At 38.6% G+C, this 20,063-nt stretch overlaps 1 long non-coding RNA gene across 5 annotated transcripts in view; it reads right to left on the minus strand.

Annotated features, from left to right (window-relative positions):
- The window catches only part of LOC137198013 (uncharacterized), a 124,247-nt gene that overhangs the window by 13,168 nt on the left and 91,016 nt on the right, over positions 1-20,063 (minus strand). For 4 of the 5 annotated variants that reach the window (XR_010931564.1, XR_010931563.1, XR_010931562.1 and 1 more), the window contains one exon: positions 17,848-19,822. This is a non-coding gene — a long non-coding RNA (uncharacterized lncRNA). Of the gene's footprint in view, positions 1-16,028; positions 17,258-17,847; positions 19,823-20,063 lie in introns of those variants that run through there. The other variant, XR_010931560.1, reaches the window with a different exon arrangement.

Genomic DNA, 20,063 nt, shown 5'->3' on the forward strand with positions numbered 1-20,063 from the left:
GTGTGTTGTTTAGGGCTCAAACGATATGCGTCTGTTGAAGATCAAAAGTTGCCAGCATCTTATCTTTTGAATATTCAGTATTCAGTGTTTTTAATGTAATTTTCATGGAATAAAACTATTATAATCATGTTAACCTGATCAAAATGTTGCCTTAGAAATAGAAGATGACACGTCTTGGGATCAGAACTCTGACCCGCTATAATCTGATTATGGTTGATAGTGATGTAATATACCGGTCGTGTGGTTAGTGTTTCTTGATGCAAGATGTGCTAGAGTAAGCATGACATGAGAGTTTGTCTGTGCATGTGTTGTGTGTAAATATGTGTGTGAAAGGGAGACAGACAGAGGGAAGTGTTTATTAGAGTCAAAGCAGTAATCATTAACTTAATCCCAGCCTTCGCAGTCTCGCCTTAGTTTTCCTGGGCAGCTCTTGTTTTTATTCCTATTGCTTGCAGTTATTAAAACAGAATCAGATAATTTAATCTTGCTCTTCCTCAGTTCCAATATCTCCCCCTCTCACCCTCTCTTTTCACGCTCCGCCTCTCTAGCTCCTGTCCTTTTTCTAAACTTAACACTCCAGGGATGCACCTCTGCTCAGGTTACAAATCTCCTTACCAACATCCCTCCATCTAGAACCACCGCCACCACGACTACAACCATTCACTCAGTGAAAAAAAAAAAAAAAAAAGAGAGACACACCAGCAGCTGCCTATTAGCCTCCTTAAAAGCACTTCTGCTCAACAGAAACCCACAAGGTGACAGTTTGTTGAAAGGAAATGCAGTCTTTCTCCATCCACTCCTTCCTTCAGCTGGGGACAGACAATGAGGGGAAGTGTTTAGACTTAGGTCCATGGCAGTGGCAGACTTCATAGCCCCTTAACAACAGCATGATGGATTTGACAGGAAGAGACACACACACAAATACAAACACACACACAGTCACTTCACTCTGCCGACTTTATCTAAAAACAGTGTAATGTAAAGCCCAAGCTTTCCAGGCTCTTGTCTGCATTAAGAAACAACAGTAAAGCCGAGAAAGGAGGTCACATCCAGCAGTTCACTTTCTCTCCTCTCAGGGAGCCGACTACCTACCACCACACACAGCAACTTCATATCCACAGGCAGCTGACATTACTCTCATTCCATGCATTTGTAAGGAGAACACTCAACACGAAGGAAATTCAGAAAATTCACTTTCAACTTGAATGTGGTCAGAAATAGTATTCATAAGATATCAGAGGAGGAAGGCTGTAATCTTGTAGTTCAACCAACTGGCCAGTTCATGTCAGACCATCCAGAGCTGTCTTTATTACATTTAAAGGTGATATTTAAAGCTGGATATACTGTTCAGTATCATGCTCAAGTTAACTGTGATAGCATGCTACTGGCAATAGAAAAATGAAAGCGTCATGGTGAAAGTTGAGTGTTGCTTTCTGTATGTTTTTTTTGACATATTTGTGACTGACCAGGCACAAAAGCCAAAGGAAATATGCTTATTTGCTTTCTTTCCCAGAGATACATAAGTAGATCAATACCTCTCATGTCTGTGCGCTATAGTTTTTAGTTGCACTTTATTTTACGGTACACTAATAAGATGTAACAAGCCATACTTTGTATCAAATTAGACAAAAACACAATACACCTAAATTATACTGTAATTAGACACTGCATATAATGCTGTATTAGACCCAAAATATACTATCCTATACTACACAATTGTACGAAATTATACTTTTATACTCTATATACTAATTAGAAATCAAATACAATTCCATATCAGATCCAAAAATATGCTACAATTAGTTGCTATTCTTCCCTTACTAACAAATTCTGCTGTAATTAGACACCACATTTAATGCTACCAACATGGGCCTATGAGAGCTTAATTAGACTACACGGGCTGTAATTAGACAAATGTAATGCCATATTATATCAGGCATAGCCTTTATAACAGTCAGATAAAACACTGAGAGCTCAGAGGACAATACATTTATTTGGCCTTTATTTAACATTGTTTCACTTTCTTACACGGTCATATGCTGCTCATTAGAAGAAAACTGTACCGTAAACTAAAGTCAAACTACATCTGGTCGCTACTTCACACGTCCTTTGTAGCCTGGATGTTCTCCAGAGTCCCATGGAGTTTGTAGGTAGTAATACATAGTGTAATACATGCTTCCTCGACGCTCGATTCCCATACCAGTTAAGACATCAGACCATTTAAAGCCATATCACCATCCGACTCCAGTAACATTAGGCTATGAAAACTGCCAGGACATTGCATCTTTATTTCCTACTGTTAGACCCTTATTAGACTTTCTTAGATGGTAATTTGCAACACATTACAAAAGAACTGTACCGTAAACAATAGTGAAATCACATATCTAACCCTAACCAAAAACACATGTTAAATCTGTACTGGTGTAACAACGGGTCACTGTTACTTGATCTCTAGTTAATAGTAAATAGTATTACTAGATGAACATGGTTAATTGATGCACAGATTTGCATATATTAGTATAAGGATTAATATTTCATTACAAACTCCATGGGACTCTGGAGAACATCCAGGCTATGAGGGACATGTGAAAGAAGAAAGTGAAAACTGTAAAGGCCAAATAACGCATTGTCCTCTGAGCTGTCATTGTTTTGTCTATTATAAAGGCTATACCCAGTATAATATGGCATTACATTCATCTAATTTCAGCCTGTGTTGTCTAATTAAGCTATCATAGGCCCATGTTGACAGCATTTAATGTGGTGTCTAATTACAGCATAATTTGGTAGTAAAGGTACAATAGTGTCTAATTGTAGCATATTTTGGATCTGATATTGCATTATATTTGATTTCTAATTACACTATGATCTTGTAAAATGGTTTTAGTAGTGTATTAGGATCTCCTATTTGGTTTCTAATTAGAGTATAATTTTGTATAATAAAGTCTAAGTATAGTATATTTTGGGTCTAATACAGCATTATATGCAGTTCCTAATTACAGCATAATTTAGGTGTATGATGTCTAATTAGGGTATAACTGTATTACTGTCAAATAAAGTGCATATTATTTCTAGTTTTTGTCTAATTTGATGCAAAGTATGGCTTATTACATCTAAATTGCGACCCAGTTTTTTATGATCGGTTACATGCATGGTTCAATACACTTCACACAGTCAACTTTACCAACACACTGCTGGGCACAGCAGTTCTTTTTACACACAAAAACAAATCCTTCCAGCAGACTAACACAACAACTCATGTGTCGATCAGAGCACACTGAGATAAAAACACTAACAACAGGCAACACATGATGCATCTTTTCATGGCAGTCTTTAAAGTAGTATATCACTTTGGGATCTTTTCATTACAAAATACAGTTTGATTTGTACCTCTCTAGAACATACCACGGTGTATTCTACAGGAACAAGTCAGAGAAGCAGCCGGAAAGGTTTCAATGGGCTTTATTTTTGACAGTTTTTCTTGTTTTTCGGTAGGGGTGTTGTTGAATATAGATATATTTCAATGTGGTTATGATTTAGCAAATTGCTGTCTATATGACAGCACATGACATAGTTTTTGAACATAAACTCAGTTTTGAAGTGCGGATGTAAACATGTGAAATGTGCTGCAGATCCACAGAGTTTTGTTGGTTGTTTGTGTTTGAATGAGAAAAATATTCAGGAAATTTAAAGGTTGTAGCCCAAGACACATTTCCTTTGAGACATTAAAGTTTATCTCATCTCACTGAATACTTTTTTGTGTGTAAAACCAATGCAAATGTGATACAGTTTTGTCCATAATTGTTGCTGTTGTGTTGACTTTGTGAAGATACATACTCAGTATTGAACCATGCATGTAACCTATCATAAAAAACTGCAAGGAGGGAGCTAGAGCCATAAACACTGGAAGCAGAGGGAAACAGTTAGTTGTTAAAAACAGTTAGTTGTTAAAAAATATGCAACTAACACTTCTAAAGCTCACTGATTAACACACTGTATCTCACTAACTCATTGTATCACAAACAAACATGTACAAATTACAATCAGTTGTTGCAGGCTAGCTGTTTCCCCCAGCTTCCAATCTTTATGCTAAGCTAGGCTAATCACCTCCTGGCTAGATCTGTACTTAACACACAGACATAAGAGTGGTATTGATCTTCTAAACTGATGCTCAGAATAAAAAGAGTGAATGAACATATTTCCCAACATGTTTAACTATAACCCAACAACTCCCCTCGTTTGTAGCATGGAAATATTACATTTATAGTGAAAAGATACACAGATAGTCCAGATGGTGTGGAGCATGACACAGGAGATGAAAATACTGGTAAACCCATCTGTAAGGCTGAATGACTATGGTTAAAATGATTATCAATTCATCACAATTGCATTTCTCAATCTTGAAAATACATTCATCAAAATTATCTGTCCATATCTTTGGTAATTACGTATGTGTTTTGTATTACGACATTTTAAAGCTGCACTAATTAACTTTTATGTGAAGAATTTTTTTAGTTTAGCAGGGCTTTTGGCTGTTTCCAGCAGCAGCAGACAGTACATTAGTGACTAACTGGTGAACATAGTGGAGAATTTAGCAGCTAAAGAGTCAGATATTTTTCTCATGATTTGGTGGAGACCAAAACAGAGCTAAAAGGAGAGGGAATATTGGATTTATATTTATCTGGTTGCCAACTGAATGCTAATGTTCCTCTGTTTAACATGCCAGCCAAATAAATTTCACAAGGCCACAAATTGTCATGAAACTGTGAACATTTCACACTCAGGTTGATTGTATAAAAAATAAACCTTGTTTTAAATATACAAATTATTGTGAGGTAAAAAGTAATTATTAACAACTTCAATTCATTATTAATTCTAGTACCACCGAAAACATGAAGCCAGAATTAAAAGGATTTATGCTTGCATGGAAAACAGTTACATTACAATTGTGGTGTGAAAATGCTCAACCTGATAGACTGTTTGTATTGACCAACTGTTTAAATGCAATTAGGAACTGGATGACAAATCATTTCCTGCAGTTAAATGCAGATAAAACTGAAGTCTTGATTATTGCTTCTGATAACCTTCACTCAGTGATTAGGCAAAACCTTGGTGCTTTATCCTTGTCTTCTCAGTCTAGTCTACATAATCTTGTTTTGATTTTTGACCAATCCATGAGTTTTGATGCTTATATTAGCACACTGACTTGATCATGTTTCTTTCACCTAAGAAACATGGCCAAACTCAGGTCTGTTTTGTCAGGAGCTGATATGTAGATGCTATTATATGCTTTTACCACTTCACATTTGGTCTACTGTAATTCTCTTTTTACGTGCCTTAATAAATTTTCCTTGGAACACTTATAAACCATACAAAATGCTGCTGTTAGGATTTTAATATGATCCAAGGTGGTCAACATTACACCTATTTTAACCTCTGCATTGGTTTCCTGTTAATTTTAGAATTCATTTTAAAATCTTGGTGCTCATTTATAGAGGCCTACACCATGAACCAAGCTCTTAGGTCCTCTAACCAGGATCTTCTAATTGTCCCTCAGATACGTTTTAAGACTTGGGGAGATTGTACATTCCAGTTGGCAGCAGCTACGCTTTGCAAGTCTTCCTAAAAGTCTGAGGTCTCTGGACTCGATGGACTCTTTTAAAAAGCAGTTAAAAACCCATCTGTTCAGACAGGCATTTAGGTACCATGTGGTATTTTATGTTTTAACGTTTGTTTTTTTCCAGTGTGTTTTATTTATTGGTTATCTTATTTGTCTACTGTATTTATTGTTTCTTTGTGTGCCTGTGAAGTACTTTGTGACTGGTGTCTGTGAAAGGTGTTATATAAATAATCTTTACCTACTTACTGTAGGCACGGCTGGGAAGCACAGACCACTTACTCATAATGTTTTAAAATTATTACCTGTGACTGACTTTACAGTTAACATACAGAATCAATAAAGAGCATATGAATACAGACCATCATCATTTTATCCTCTTGTTTCATGATTACTTATGTCACTTTATAAAGAATTCAGCTTCTGTTTTAATAGCTTTCAGTTCTAAATGTATTTTGCCATAGAATGTTTTTAATTAGTCTATCTGAACAGCTGAAGCATGGTCATACTACTGTACTACACTACCCAAAATGCAAGTGTTTTTTTATGCTTTCCTAAGTGGTATCAACACCAGAGCGGTTAAATTAGGTGCAACAAGTTAAATCATACTTCACTAAATTTAAAGGGACTGGAATCGAGTGTTTTTTTTTTTTTAAATGCACCCTTTGACTTTTGTTCTAGAGGCAAGGTTTGTTCATTAATGGGCAGTGCAAGCAATCAAAGTGAAGAGAAGACAAATTAAAGGCAATTCTGGTATGAAGGATTTAAAAAAAAAAATGAATGTCTGGTTGAACTTTACTTGATGTTTGCTCTACTTCATAGTCTGCACTACAACACTAAAACTACTAAACACATTTTGGAACCACTTGAGCCAGGGTGTGGCAAGTACTGTACCATCCCAGAGTGCCGTGTAACACAGATGTTTTCTCATTGTAATTTGAGACTTTCCCAAGAGCTGCTCCCTGCATGCATGTCTTGTCTCATAAAATGTGTGGTATGATTTAGCTATGCATGTTAAGAATGAATGTGTCATTGTGCATGAATTACTGCTGTTAATTGGTCATATGACGCAAAGGGTTGCTTGAAATATAGAATATAACAGAGAGAGCTGTAGACTTGAGTGAGACTTCAGTGGAAAATGAGGATTTGAGAGCTAACTTGGATGTGTGTTAGACTTTCCTGTCGATCTGACCTGAAAGCAGCAGACAGGTTTTGTTGCATTGTGTAACTGCTAGGACTTTGACTCAGTGTGACTGAATTAAGAAAATCATTGAACAGAAGGAGGAGCTTAATGTTATTTTTCTCTTCATCATGTTTTGAGGAATGTTGTGTCAGTGCTTTCCTCACTGCAGCATGACCCACTGCAGCACATGTTTATGTGCTACTACCAGCTTTTAGTTACTGATGATTCATTTTTTTATTGTTGCAAAACAGTGATGAAATTATTTTGTATACTGTACCAACAGTTAGGAGAAACAGTGTGTTACTCATGGCCCAGTGATAAGTCTGTAAGACCATATCATAGACCAGACTGAGCTAGTTTAGCCATCTGACACAGTTAGTGCATTTAATTATTATATCCCTGCAGACCTTGCACCTACAGTCCACAACACTATGCTACTAACCAACCAAATTTTTATTTTATTTTATTATGAATGAAAACATTCATGTTTCCGGCTATGAGCAAGTTATTCAGTAAAATCTCAATTTTTGTAACAAGACCAGAGACCTAACTGATCTGTCTTAAAGCACTTCTGATATGAATTTAGTCTTGCCCTGAAAAACTTTGAAAGATCTCTGGAGACTACAGATACAGTATAAACTACCCTGCTATAAAACACTTCTGATCTGGCTGTGTTTCACTAGCAACCATCATATTTGGTTGCCTGAAAGTTGCCCTTACTTTGAAAATAGTTCCCAGGGTGGCCTAGTAAAAACAAGACTGATGTCACTTTCAAACACACTTTCAGACCAACATTGGACCCATCCATGAGACAGTTGTCATCTTGCTTATTACTGACTCCAGACTCCACATTGATCAACTTGAGAATTACACTTATTTACATCAAATAGTTACAAAACAAAACAAAGTCAGAAAAAAAAGGACAAATCCAAATTTTGACTTGATGATGGCACTAGCTGAAAAGTCAGGGGATTACCAAAATTATTACATGAGTATACATGAGTGTCTGAACCAAATTTCATGGCAATGCATTCAAAAGTTGTCAAGACTTTTCCCTCAAACCACAAACTGGAACCTCATGGTAAAGCTAGATAAAAAGTCAGGAATCACCAAAGTCAGATGAATATATCCTCTGGGAGCTATAAATGTACAAAATTGTGTGCCAATCCATCCAGTAGGTAATTAGATATTTCACAGCAGAAGTGAAAAATTGGACCACCAAAGTTAGTAGGCCTCATCAATCCACATGAATGTCTTGTACCAAATTTCTTGCCAATCCTCCAAATAGTTGTTCATATATTTCAGTCTGGACTGAAGTACTGCCCCTAGAGCTGCTAGCATGGCTAAAAATCAACCTTAGTAACCTATTCAGTCACTGTTACATTCTAAGAGATTTTCTTCGTAAACCAGATGATTCTTGTCATCTCATCCTCAGTGCTTAACTTTAATAACTATTTTTCTGTTTGAAGTGGTGTTTCTACACCTGCAAGAGCATTTTTTTCCATCTTTATCAGAGGATGACTCAAAGGGAAATCAATCTTGAATTTGACTGGGAGGGTTCAATGCTTGATTAAACAGTGAGAAAAAAAAACCACACACATCTTATGAGTACTGAAACTCAATACTGAATGCAACTTCTCAACTGTAGCTCCCACTAACTTTGCTCCTTGCCTGTTGGGTTAGCGGAAAACAAGGGACTTTCTACTGACAAATTATATCAACTGCTGTTGACTGGCAGTATCAGTGCAGGTATGGGAACACTGCATTGCACAGGTTCACTTTATAAAGCAGCACTGAGTCGAGTCTCTCGCAAGTGAAGCACATCCAGAGTTCAGAGGTTGACTGTCACTACAGACCACCTGCTGCCGCTTTGAGCTGACCTGATGTCTGCCACCAACAGATGATGAGGAAGAGGCTGCGTGGCTGGAGGGCTCTCAGACAGCAAAGAGAGAGTCCAGAAGAAAGGAGAGACTGTCTGAGACCACTGTTCTTGACAGGGCTTTCATTCAACAGCATCTGCTCTGTGTCTCTCATCTGTCTGTATCGAGCCTCAATAGCCTGATAGATTCAAGAGACACTCACAAGAAAACAAGCCTTTGCTTTATGATTTAGTCAATGAACTTGTTCAAACAGCACCGACTCTATGTGAGTACATTCACTTTATAGAGTGAGACATTGTTACAAGATTGTGCTTTTGGAATAAATGGTGTGTCATGATGCTAGGGAGGCCGAGACAGTAGAACAGCAGGCTTATGACCAATGAGTCATTAGTTGGGACCCCTGAATGGAGTGAAAAAGCATCTGTAAAATGGCACCTCACTTCCCAGAAGCTGTACTTTCAGTTTACAGTAAAGGCCTCAGTATGCTTCAAACAAAGTGCTTGCCACATAGTCTAACAGCATCTGAAACAATCTGACAATCACACCCACATTACACAACGATTTGCCAGTTGTGTGACAGTACGTAGGGTCTAAACTTCTCTCTCAAGCTTCTTTTATTCTCAGCTTGGTATGTCACTTTTCATCTGTGCAACCATGTGCAACGCCATGAATGTCTTCTAGAAGAGGAAGGTCTGAGGGTGTGCATTTTCCCCATTGAAAAGATATCCCCATTTGTATGATGCATCTCATTGAGTCTACAAAGATACACAGAAGACATCTTTCCACAGCAGACATTTTGCCCTGCTTTTAATTGTGGCCATTCAGATCAGGTATGAAGCCTTTTGCCTTGGTTTTAAGTCCCCCTGTACTCAAAAATGTGTTTTCATCTTGTTCCTTCATTAGGATGTTGTTCTCTTCACTGTGCAGAATGATGTGTGTGCAGAGTTTGTTTTCGCATTCATTGACTGAAGATGCAAAGTGTCTGTACTCACCTTAAATCTTAGGTTTAAGGTGTGTACTGGCAAGCATGATTTGTGACATCACAACTAGTTTGGAGCCAGTTGTGGACTGATATTCAACCTACACAAGTATGATGTGGAAACTTGAAGCCTCCAGTGTGCATACACTGAGAATGGACTTTACAGTGAAGTAGGAGCCATCTTGTATCCAGCAGTTCAACTTTTTAAATGAAAAATATTTGCATCTTTATAGATTCTGGATTTTTCAATGAAGGAGAAGGAATAGATGGTAACTAAACATGTCTGTGAAAAAAACACATCAGACACAAATTATTATTCAGAGTAAAGTATTTTTATATGTCGTGTCGTCATGTCTCATCATGTCTTGTCATGTCTGGAGGGGATTTTTAATGCACAGACATGAGAACTATATTGTTTTTTTTTTTTTTTGAATAAAAAAGCAAAGAATTGTATTTCCCAAAATACCGAACTTGTTTAATGCTTTCAAAGGATTTGGCTGATGATTTTTATATTTTTATTATTTATTGTCAATAAATCTCATCTGCCGAGCCAAACCAACATAACAACCATGAATTGATCCTACTAACAAGTATTATGTGTGTATCCAAAGTCTGATATATTGTATTCCTCTGTGCCATAGAGCTCCGTTGTTGTCCAATGCTGTGTAATGTACATGTTCCTTTGCCCTGAAGAGTTTGGGCATGTTAGTTTGTTTAGAAACAGCCCCAAAGACTAATAACAGAGATCATGTTTTCAGTCTCAGGAGAGTAGTTCCGTGTAAGGCAGACGTCACTGCCTCAAGCTAGCAGAACAAGCTTGCGAAGCACTGTCAACTGAACTACTCTCTGGAGACTGAAAATGTGGTCGCTGTTGGAGCTGTTTCTAAACAAACCCAGTGCAACAGTGTGGCTCATTGATGTGTTTTTGGACAACAACAGAGGTCTATGGCACAGAGGAATCAGAATTTGAATACACACACAATATTTGTAAGTAGATCAATTCATTGTTGGTTTGGCTCTACACATGAGATTTGTTGACAATAAGAAAAATATGAAATAATCATCACACATGTGTGGAGTCATGGCACATGTCATAGCCATTTAATGTGAGAATGAACATTTCTGTTGCAGGATTTAATGCGCCACTCTGAATATTTCACAGGTTATATTGAATTTAATAGATTTTACCTGCACTCCATACTGGTAAGTTGTACTGTTTTTACTTAGCAAACACTTGACATTAATATGAATACTGAATGGTTGCTGAAAAGTTCACCTGGCCTCTGTTGGGTGTGTATCTTCATCATTCGTAATAATCAACTTTATTAACATTGACTGCCTGAAAAGGGTGTTTTACTCATATAGCATCCCTGAATCATAAAACATTGTCATTGACAGTCCTTCATCAAGGCTGGTAGTGTATACTATTTAAAAAATATATAACATAAAAACACATTTCGTCAATATCTTTAAAACATAAAAACCATTTTGATTCTTGAACCTCTTCTACTGAAATTTAATTTTTTTTGCAATATCTCATGACTATATTGGATTACTATGTACATACATAATCCATTGGCAGCAGCTGCTGCCCAGGCTGTGTAGTCTGCTTACCTAACAACATTTCTCTTTTCAAGAGCTATATTATTGCTGAAGCTGTTATAATCCATTGTATGCTGTCTGGGGCAATTGCTGTCTTTGCTGCCAGATGTGTCAGGTGTAATAAGGCCATGAACCTCGAGCAGGAAAAAGAATGTACTAACAAGTAGGCAAGAATCCCTGCACATTGATTATTTTCCAGCACAGACCTTTTATTGCAGGGGCAGCAGGAAACCGCTCGGCCACAGTTCCTTGAAATCAATGAGCACGAGCCTCCCCGCCCCTCTGACCACACTACAACTACCCCCTCCACTCCCTGCTCAGCCTCTACTCCCCACCTGGCAGTTACAGAACCCCATCCTTACAGTACATTGACCCACCAACGCTTTTTATCCTCTCATCTTCAAAATGGACAGAGACAATAGCTATATCACAGTGAGAGAAAGTAAGATACAGTGAGACAGAATAATTTGCACATCAGTTGTATGAGACATATGTTGGATATGACTACATCTACATTAAGCTGGCTAAATTCTAAAACACCATTTTCGAGCAAAAACATACATCCACAGCAGGACTTTCAGCTTGTTTCTGCAAATACCTCCATCCACGTTAAAACGACCAAAACAGGTAATTCTCCTCCTACTGGGCATGTTTGGAGGACAGATGTGCAAGTCAGCCACAGAAAACCAGTGAAGAAGAAATGGTGTACTATTTCTGTCCACGGTGGCTTCCTGACATTTTGTTTATTGCAAGCAGATTACAGTTTCAGCAAGAAAAAGGTGGTAGATAGCTATGTTTAACTCTAAAGAAGTCATTAAGTAGACAATAAAGAGAATAACTTTAATGTTCAATGTTGTTATTGTCGCTGTGTTTCTTCTTCCTCTTCCAATGAAATACAATGAAACGCAGCGCTACTGTCCCTGATATGACAGAGTTTCTACAAAGCTCTGTTTTCCCCATATACACTATAACACCAAGCTGGCGTTTTCAGTTTAAACACCCTCCAGAGACCGTTTCTGCAAAGCTCCGTTTTCAGGGGAGAAAAATGTTTTAGTCTGGAAAAAGGGACAAAATGGAGAGAAAAAGATGCATCACTTCATACTGTATGACCAAGGGGAAAGGTGTTCACTAAAGGCCTAAGAAAAAATAATGAAAGAATTTTTGTACTCCTAATAAATATTTTAATTATTTTTATTCACTGAAGTAATAGTAATCATTTCTAGATCATAGTTATAAACTTGGACTAATATTTCTTAGCAAACATTGGATTAATATAATGGAATGGGAGATGGACAAATCACAATTTTGGCACACTTCGTTAAACACAATAACAAACAGACCGGATCAAGCGAAAGGTAAAGAAAAATGTTTTATTTCTCTGTATGGTACTTTCCATAATGTTAATATGAGCCTGACAGTGGCAAAAACAAGCACTATTAGTGGATGTACACTGACAGGGCGCTATTGTTCTGTAGGATTACATTGCAGTCCGACGGCCGACTGCAGCGCTCTCGCTCAATACTGCACTAATTTCAAAAATTGTTGACATCTGACACAAACACATTTAACTTGTTTGTATGGCATTGCTGCTTTTACTTCTGGCAGAGAGATATTTAATTTACAATGAAATTCAAATATGTCTAAGCTCAAACAAACAAAAATATTGGATTAGTGTTGGATCCATCTTTAGTTGTTCAACAGTAGCTAATGATTATTCTAGATATTTTACTTTCATTCCAGCTAAACAAATATGTGAAATAAGTCAATGTAATTTGCTTGTTTCATTTATTGTCACAAAAATAGGTAGGCCTAGTTGTTCATATGTCATACTGAAATTTAGTGATGTCATGATAGCTAGCTTTGTGTGACTGGTTTTCCAGAATGACCTTTGTTTGTTGTGAGACCAGTTAGGGCAAAGACACCTTTAATATGCTGAACTTCCATGTGACAGGAATCTGTCTGTTATTTTTATAGCCATGTTTGATTTTTTTATTGCCACATGTGGTCCTACAAGGCCCAGGGTCCAGACCATGGTTCGCAACTGCTGTATGATATCATCCAATAGATGTTTAGATACCTTTCAACACCTCTCAGAAACTTAGCATTAAGAGAGACAAGATTTCTTCAGATATCTTCAATTAAGACATTATTTTGACAAAAATATCAAAAACATTGGAGAGAAAGAATTGAGTCTGATTGAGATACTCTTTGATGCACATATAAGTAATATTAACAGAAGACTGATTTCCAAGATTTACTCAGCTTTACAAGCAGACAGGGGTCTCTCTACAATAAATCAAGGTTGGAGAAAGAAGCTAACATAAAGCTAACAGATGATAATTGGTTAAACATATGTAGAACACAGTACCACCTCAAGCTGAGGTCTGTAGAGGGAATTCTCCTGGAGAAACACTTTAAGGTCTTTCATAACTCTGAAAATATAAAAGTTACAAAATAAACCTGAACATTGGTGAATATGTGATAGTATGTCTGCTGGTCTTTTTCATATTTCTTGGGAGTGTTCTAAAATGTCTCCTTATTGGTTAGATGTAGTAACAGAGATACAATCAATAATCGGCTCAGAGGTTGATTTTGAGTTTAGTGTTATTTACTTGGGAAACATTCCAACTGAGCTCAAAAAGCATGACAGATATTTATTACAGATACTACTAGCAGCAAGTAAAAAAGCAATAACCAGGAAATAGTTGAACAAAGAGTCACCAACAATCCCCGAATGGATAAAAATAGTTGAGGATATTTATGTTATGAAACAACTGACAGATATTTATTACAGATACTACTAGCAGCAAGTAAAAAAGCAATAACCAGGAAATAGCTGAACAAAGAGTCACCAACAATCCCCGAATGGATAAAAATAGCTGAGGAAATTTATGTTATGAAACAACTGACTTTTTCTCTGTGACATGCCTCTGAAAAATTTAAAAAATACTGGAAAAACTGGATATTATATTTGAATCTGAAGGGATTTCTTTACTATGTATTTATTTTGTTTGGAGCACCTTGTTTTTACTTTACCTACAATGTCTGTCTGTTGTTCTTTAGTCCGTTTGTTCTGTTTTTGTCAATAATAAAAATAAAGTATTTAAAAAAATCCATCCAAAGTTCAACAAAAATTGAAATTAACACAAAGTTGAAATCTAAATAAGTCAGTTTCCACTGCTGAACATTTGACTGTTTGTTAAATTCAGACAGTCTGCCTTCCAGTCTGTTCTCCTCTGTGCTGTCAGTTACACACACACACACACTCACACCTCCAAAAAAGTGAGAAAACTGTGTCTTTTATCACCAAGCAGTAACCTCCGGGGCTGGAAAATGAAGCCAATGCATCAGTGCCAAAAACTGCAGTTCCTCTAATGGCCACTTGAGGCTGGCTCCAAAAGTGAGTCAATCCCCATAGACCCCCATGTTAAAATGCCCAAATTTACAACAGAAATAAACATGTTTAGAGCCTGGTACAAAAAACGGTTTTGGTCTCTGTAGCTAATTTCCCCTTTCATGACAACTGTATGGGGGGGTGAATTTTTTTTTAATAATTCACCCATTTAAATGTTATTAAGCTGTAAAGTCATGCATAATTAAGGACGTGGCTGCTTTGAGTGACAGGTCACCAGCGGCTGGGTGGCTTGTTTCAGCAACCAGGTTTCATTCAGCCCGCCTCAGCTCCATCTCTTTGCCCATTTGGATTAGCTGGGAGTTAGGTGGAATCAGGCACTGCCATGATGGCAACGGCCGGAGCCGCCCACTTTGAGCTTCAAAACCGCTCTTCAGAAACCAATGTGTGACGTCACGGTGGCCACGTTCATGTTTTTTACAGTCTAAGTTTATCACTTATACAGTCAAAATCAGTAAGCCATACTTCCAAAATAAGGTCGGGCGTAGGGGAGAAATCTGGTTACCGATACTGATCTGCTGCATATATGTGGATTTACAGTAACCATGTTACTACAGTGCATGTTAATATGTTCTTCAAGTACTCGTGTAACCTGGTTTGTCTGAGTCACCTGGTTACTTAAAGATCCTCTCCAGGCATATATTAAGACAATTTGTGTCTAACATGGTTTTTCCACAAAATAAGTATACTTACGTTAAAATCCTTAAAATGACATTATTCCCTTTCCCTCATTAAAAATTCACATATTAATATTTTAATATACTTAATTTCAGAAGTTTAACTGCTGGACACGAGATGTCTCTACTTCACTGTAGAGTCCATTTTCAGTGTATGTGCACTGGAGGCTTCAAGTTTCCACATCACACTTGTGTAAGTTGAATATTGTACCAGGATCGGCTTCCAAACTTGGTGTGATGTCACAAATCATGCTTGTAAGCCCACCCCTAAAAATATGATTTTCCATGAGAACACAGAAACTTCCCACTTTCAGCAGATGAATGTGAAAACAGCCTTCTAGTGTCAAACTCTGCACATACATCATCCTGTACAATGAATCTCAAACATCCAACCTAAGGAACAGGAAGAAAAACACATTTGAGTGGAGGTTTAAGTGCATGTAAACAGACTGAATGTATCTTAATGATTTTGGTGATTTCCCAACCTTTCATCTAGTGCCACTACTAGGTTGACATTTTTGCTTTTGAGTGAAATGACTTGACAACTATGGACAGATTGCCATGAAATTTGGCACACACATTCATGCACCCCACAGGATGAATTTTAGCAACTTTGGTCATGAAATGTCATCTACTGCCATTGTCAGGTCAAAATTCCAACTTTCCAATACAACCAAATACCTGTGAAGGGAGTAGCAGGAGATGGACCCAAATGCAGGATGCAGTAGCCAATATGAACTGAAGAATGTCTCTTTTTAATAAAGATTCAGGTGTGAAGGCATAACAAAACAAAACAGAACTAGGCAGAGCAGAAAAGAATAAACAGGGGAGACTGAAACTGAACTAAAACACAGGACTGAGATACTAACTAAAACTAACGAGGAGATGAGGTGCAGGTGGGGAGATGGGTGGAGAAACTCAAGTGAGGGGAATGATGAGATGAAACAGGAGAACGGGAAAGAAGCTGATAGGCTGGGGAAAACACTGTGAAAAGGGCAGGGCTAACAAGACTGATGCAGGGCAGGTGTAGAGGGAAAGTGTGGAAGGAAAGGCAGAACAGACACAGGAAGAGAAATCCAGAGCAGCAGAAAACCAAGAAACACAATCCTAATAATTAATCAACATATATAAACCTGTCCAAGAATATACATGAATATAACCTACATACACAGGTACACTATAACCTGCAAACTCTCTTATTTACAACTTAATGATGATGCATTTCAAACATGGCACATAGAGGCTGTAAATACAAATTACTCAAATCTACAGAAACAAATGTTAAACTCCCAGTCATATTTCACCACTAGTGTGAAAGCAAAATTCGATGTCCTGTACAAGGGCATTCTCCCACTCAGTCCAGTAGAACAAACAGGGAAAAAGTCTGAGGGTATTTGGTGGACTGGAGTACAACGGCAACTAAGGAATAGAGAGCCAGACATATAATGATATTCTCATCAGCCACAGCAGTACTTAAATGCTAATTAGCAAATGTCAGCATGGTAACCTTGCTAAACCAAGATAGTGAACATGGTAAACATTGCCCCCTAAACATCAGCATGTTAACATTGTCATTGGGAGCGCGCTACCATGCTGACGTTAGCATTTAGTTCAAAGCACAATTGTGCTTATGTACAGCCTCAAAGAGTTGCTGGCATGGCTATAGACTCTGTCATCTCTATCAATTTTTCACTGGAGAAGAATCACTATAGATCTATAACCATGCAAAATGAGGACAACATATATAGCCTCCCAATCAGAAACAGCACTGAAATATATTGAACATACATAAATTTAACCACCACTCTTGGCAGAGAGTGTAGGACATCCAGTAAGGTGTACTGCATTTCCCAAGAGCTCTTTGTTTAAGTGCGCAGGGATATTCACAACCTTGGTTCTTTCATAATGAATAGCACAACAACCTCCACCTTTACTATTCTCCCCACCATCCCTCAGTGTCTCATTTTGTCCTCTATCCCCCCATCTCTCCCCCTATTTCTCCCCCTTCTTCCATCCCAGGCTATATTTTGACGTGTGACCATGGGGAAGGTGACCACACTCAAGGACTACACGTGGGAGGGTTGTTCACATCAGCAAATGTGAAAAAAACAGAAGTTCTTACATAAATTTAGACAGAGTTCAGACCACACATAGTTGGACACAAGTTTGCAATAAACGTTGATCCTCTTGAAATAAAAATGAAGAGTATCAAGTTTATGTTGAGGTCAGACTTCAAAGTGGAAGAAGTGCAGTGCATGCTTTTATGAGCAGGAAGAACATTTTTTATGGTTAACTTTCACTGTGATGGATTCAGATCATGGCTGCCCTTTTAAATCAGATCAGAGTGGGGCCTGAAAAATTGCAAGATACAGTGAGTGAGTCCAGACGTCGTCTGTCTCGCTCTGTCTCGACTGCGCTTTTTTTGTGTTTTGTTTACCTCCCTTCATACCCTTCTTATGGTCATAAAACACTTTTGAAGATCAGGAGCCAGTTCTCTTACCATTTTGTGAACTCTGGGACCAATCTGACGTGACCAGTGGAGATCCTCTGGAGTGCCTGCTGGCAAAATGGGAACAACATCAGGAAGAAGAGAAGGCCCAAAAAACACAGAGGGAAACAAGTTGGGGTCCGAAACAGACTGAGGAGCAAGGCAAACTGTCCACCCTTGCCCAGTATCTTGCTTGCAAACCTCCAGTCACTGGAGAACTAACTGGACAATATCAGAGCAAGGATAACATTCCAGTGGGACATCAGGGACTGTAACATCCTTTGTTTCACCAAAACATGGCTTTGCAGCTATTGTCCGCACAGATAGAATGGTGGAGTCCAGCAAGTCCAAAGGTGGAGGAGTCTGCTTCATGACAACCAACAAGTGGTGAGATCTAAGGAACATTACTGTTCTCTCCCTGTCCTACCATCCTCACCTGGAGCATCTGACCATCATGTGGCGTCCCTTCTACCAGCCCCGTGAGTTCACATCTGTAATCATCACAGCAGTCTATATCCCTCCGCAAGCCAGCACAGACATTGCCATATCCAAGCTGCGGGAGGTAATCAACAGACAACAACACCACTGCTAGAAGCAGTTCAAGAAGAGCTACAAAGCCGTCTCACTGCCGGTGTTCTACATATCAGACCATGCCGCTATTTTCCTCCTACCAAAATACAAACAAAGAATCGATCACTGGACTGACCACTCAGAAGCCATGCTACAAGATGCCCTCAGTGACGTTGACTGGGAAATGTTCCGCTTGACCTTGGCTGATGTCAGCAAGTTTACAGAAGTAGCATTGAGCTACACCAGTCCACCAGTACACCAGAAACCATGGGTCGACAGAGCTGTACGATCGACTTTAACTTAAAGCACCACTGCTTACAATGCAGGGTTGATTTTGGGGAACTATGTGAGAATGCTGTTCATTCACTACAGCTCAGCATTCAACACCATGGTCCCCCTCACCCTGGCCATGAAGATAAGGACCCTAGGACTGAACATCACATCACACCTCATCAGTAACCAGGCTCAGGTGGTTCGGGTGGGTTGACTGATTTCTGGTCCACTAAGCCTCAGCACAGGTGCTTCCAAAGGCTGCATCTTGAGCCCCCTGCTGTATAAACATCTATACCCATGACTGCAGCATCCTGACAGGCAGCATCACTGCCTGGTATGGGAACATGACTGCGGCACCCTGCAGAGAGTGGTATATGTTCAGCTGAACGCACCACCAGAGCACCTCTTCCCACCCTTCCCCCCCTACACCAGGAGGGTGAGGAGGAGAGCCCAAAATATCATAAGACACACTTCACACCCCAACAATGGACTGTTTAGACCGCTGAGGTCAGGCAGACGCCTCTGCAGTCACATGGCCAAAACCGAAAGACTGAAGAGGAGTTTCTATCCTCAGGCCATCTGGATCAACACACACACTTCACTTTAACATAAATTTCCACACACAGATGGACACTCTTGCAATACTGCACACACTCTTTGTTACTGCCACTATCACTTGCACACCAGGTCACTTTAACTGTAAATACTGGTTGATTCTGGAAACTGGTAAGATTTGTATGTGTATATAGTTTTACCTAATTTGAAGATTAGTAAATAGTGTCATCTTGCACTAGTATTTTTTATTTTACCATATACTATTTATCTTATTTTATCTATTTACTTATTCTATTGTTGATCCTTTGGACATTCTTGCACAGTAACTGAGCATCCCCTTCATTTCACTGCATGTTTTACTTTGTATCTCTGTGCATGTGACAAATAAAGCTCCTTGAATCCTTGAATCCTTCATCACTTTGACCTCCAACCCAACAGTATTGACCGGTAAGAGTGCGCAGAGAGAAATAGGATGAAGCCGAGATAGAGAAAGGAAGAGAACATGGACTGAAAGCCAATGAGCTCCATGGTATGCCAGCCTGAGATCTTCTTATTGAATTTGATGTCAAGTCCTTTAAGAGTAGAGATCCTGTAAGACAAACAGAGGATTAGATTAGAAACATGGCCCCAAGTCATATGTCTGTCTTACTGCTCTCCCTCCCCTCTCTACCCGTTTTCCCTTTCTCCTGATTTCCTGTCATTTTAAAAATTTTTTATCCATGAATGTATGTGTGTGCCAAATGGAGCCTGGTTCACGTATCCAGAGGCTATAAAGAAGAAGGAAATAGTTGGTGCAACAAAACAATGAGCCTGGCTACATGCTTCCATAT

This window comes from Thunnus thynnus, chromosome 15 (genome assembly GCF_963924715.1).
Source record: "Thunnus thynnus chromosome 15, fThuThy2.1, whole genome shotgun sequence".
Classification (NCBI taxonomy): Eukaryota; Metazoa; Chordata; class Actinopteri; order Scombriformes; family Scombridae; genus Thunnus; species Thunnus thynnus.